The 3,515-nt window shown below is 34.4% G+C and overlaps 1 long non-coding RNA gene across 1 annotated transcript in view; it reads right to left on the reverse strand.

Moving 5' to 3' along the window:
• The window catches only part of LOC125921202 (uncharacterized), a 12,810-nt gene that overhangs the window by 8,230 nt on the left and 1,065 nt on the right, over positions 1 to 3,515 (reverse strand). Inside the window, exon 2 of the long non-coding RNA XR_007457334.1 lies at positions 767 to 912. This is a non-coding gene — a long non-coding RNA (uncharacterized LOC125921202). The remainder of the gene's footprint in view (positions 1 to 766; positions 913 to 3,515) is intronic.

Raw genomic sequence — 3,515 nt, forward strand, 5'->3', positions numbered from 1 at the left:
CTCCTCCTCCTCCTCCTCCTCCTCCTCCTCCTCCCCCTCCCCCCCCCGCCCTCCCCTGCCTCTCTAGATAAAAAAAAAAACTTAAAAAAAAAAAAAAAAAGCCTTTGTGGACTAACCTGGACACCTACCCACTAATTGTGACTATGTTCTATGGACATATTTCAAAGAACTAATCTTCAAGCAAACTTCTGAAACACTACCAATTTGTAAGTTATTATACTTAGTTGATGCTATTAACACAAAATTTTTAAATTGAGTGATAATGATCATTCTAGGCTCACTGATTTCAAGTTTCCAAATAGTGTTCTGCTTAACACTAATGTCTTAAAGTTCCCACTGCCACCCACTCTCTAAGTTCCTAAAATTGTTAGACCAAGAAACTTTTTTTAAACAAACATTTACTAAGTTTGGGGAGTTCCAAAAACTCTCTGTTTGAGAAACACTTCTATATCACATGATCAATCTTCCTGACTATTTGGCTTCTTAAATGGCTGTAGTAGTTATTTTTTAAAAATTAAAAACATATTTTAGGCCCAAATAAAAAAGCAAGTAAAAAAAAGCTTTAGGTAATCTAACCATGTTTGCTTAGTAGCAATACAAATAGATATCCACTAGTCATCAATGACTTATACACATATTAATTATGTTTCCTCCAATTAATTAGTAAAAAATAAACTTAAAAACTAAGTTAAAGAAAAACTATATGGTTCATTTCTCTCAATCAAATTAACACCAACAGCTAGCTTTTTAATTCATCATCTCTTACCATTCAGGAACTTCAGTCCAAGTAAAGAGGTAGTTTTTTGTTTATTTGCTTGTTTTTTCCTAAGCTCCTTAAGTTGGAAGTCAGAAAAGTCTTGGCAATAAAGAGGAATGAATGAAGTCTCCCAATTCTTGATGAACTATGTTTTCCTAAGAAAATTAAGGTATATTACCAAAGGTCCAGTGTTTGTCTTTCAAAAAAGGAACGAGTCCAACTATAAAAAACACAAATTACATTTTAGTTAAGATTTAGCAACAGGGGCATCTGGGTGGCTCAGTCAGTTGAGTGTGAGACTCTTGATTTTGGCTCAGATCATGATCCCAGGGTCGTGGGATGGAGCCCTGTGTTGCACTCTGTGCTGAGCGTGGAGCCTGCTTAAGATTCTTTCTCTCTCTCCCTCTCTCTTTCTCTCTCGCTCCCTCTCAAATCTAAAAAAAACCTGATTAAAAAAATTTAGCGATATATATAATTGCTTCCTGTTTCAGCAAATACTACCCAGTACATAATTGTATGTACCCAGTACATAACCCAGTATATAATCCCCCAAACAGAAACCATAAGATCCATATTATAAAGAAACACTCTGCTAACTTCAATTTAATGTATGTATCATGAGAATACTCCAAACTTCTTAAATGAAAGAATTATCAATTATAATTCTTTTTAAAATTACATTTGATCAACTAAAACTTATGTAAAGCTTCACAAATCCTTTCACAAATCTCTGCTGCAGAACAAAGAAAGTTTTTTTTATTCTGAAAGTGACTAAGGAGAATTTCATGATACATTCATGCTCTATAATATTTTAGACTTTTTTACACTAAAGTAGTAACAAGTCAAGATATGAAGTTAGCAGACATTAAATATCCTATTTAAAAACAGGTGTTATATATTATATATAAGTTTTGTAGTTTGATTATGACTATATTTCATATACACAAAAACATTTGTGAAACAGTCTGTTGAAATTGTATTAATGGCTGCATATACTTCCTTAATTCAGCAAATTAAATTTCTGAAATCTCCTAACTACAGTTAGAGCTACCATATCTTGCCAATTAGGTTGCCAATCTGCATTTAAGAGCTATTACCAACTCTTGGAAGAACTTCTTTACCCGTCTGATAAATTGTGTATATTCTATTTAGGAAGGACTGGAAGTACAGAACAGGTAGTTATAATTTCAAATGAAAAATTTAGGCCATCAAACAGACTACCTAAGCATTATAATTAAGGATAATTGTTCCTCTTACCAAAGTGTGTCACAACTATTTTTAAACATGTTGGGGGGTCTGCTCTGAAACCTATGTCTGATCTACTCCCTAAGCTTTATCCCTGGAAGAAGCAGATACCAAATTAAGAATTCTTAGGAGGGACCCAGTATAAATTAAAAGCAATAACAAGTCAATCCACATTCTTTTTTTAAAAAATATTTCATTTATTTGAGAGAGAGAAAAAGAGAGAGAGGGCACGGGCCAGTGGGGAATGGAGAGAGAGAGAGAATCCCAAGCCAGCTAGGTGCTCTCAGCCTGACACAGGGCTCAATCTCACAAACTGTGAGATCATGACCTGAAGCAAAATCAAGAGTGGGATGCTTAACCAACTTAGCCACCCAGGCACCTCTCAATCCACATTCTTTTTTTTTTTTTTTTTAAGTTTCTTTATTTTGAAAGAGAGTGAGTGGGGGAGGGGCAGAGAGAGAGAGAGAGAGAGAGAGAGAGAGAGAGAGAGAGAGAGATACTGATAGTGCAGAGCCTGATGCAGGGCTCAAAGAACCAGGAGATCATGACCTGAGATCAAATTGAGCACTTAACCAACAGAGCCACCCAGACGACCCTCAATCCATTTCTTAATCAAGAAGTGTTAGCTTGTTTTTTAATTTATGGAATATACATTCAAAGAAACTTAGATTCAAGTCCTATATTTGTCAAAGTCACTGAGGGCATACTATGTGCCAAGCACTACTAGTTTCTGAATACATGACAGAGAACAAAACACATTCGTTCCTTGACTTCGGAGACATGCCAGAGACCTTCGAAAGACATTAAATAATAATAAAAGAAACTAAATCACTTTGTGGTTATTTCCTATTTGTACTGCCTCTTTTACAGTGGGTAACTGTGGTCACACCCTTCTCTTAGGAGTATTCTGCAAAGAGTTTTGCGAAGTTGTTTAACTACGGGAGACAATCAGTTGTAGCTGCGAGAAATAAAGACAGAATGATAGATGATTTCATAAACTTTATCTTGAAAGCTATCATGGAATTTATTCCAAGAAGTACAAAATATTCATCTATACATGCATATTGACAAGATAACTTCTATTCATAGTGTGGGAATTCACCAGCAGTAGGTTTTCTAGAATCCTGCTCATGACAAAAATCCGTAATGGTGACACACACATATATTCCAGCTTTTCAACTAAACTTATTTTGAAAACACCAGTGCTCCAGTGTGCAATGTTACTTCAATTAAATTATTCTTTGGTGAATAAGGATCTATAATGAATTTCATTTATATTTTAAGATCGGCAATGAACTTACATTCAAGTTAACCTTCAGAGTGAATTATTTCCAGGTACAGCTTGTTTGCCTAGGCGGTTGAAAGTATACAAAGTACTGAGAACTTTGCAAGTATTATTCTCATTTTAAAGGTTTTATCTCTCAGTACGTTGTTCTACTCATATATATACATATATATATACATACATATATATATATACATACATACATATATATATATACATACATATATA

Source organism: Panthera uncia, chromosome C2 (genome assembly GCF_023721935.1).
Source record: "Panthera uncia isolate 11264 chromosome C2, Puncia_PCG_1.0, whole genome shotgun sequence".
Classification (NCBI taxonomy): domain Eukaryota; kingdom Metazoa; phylum Chordata; class Mammalia; order Carnivora; family Felidae; genus Panthera; species Panthera uncia.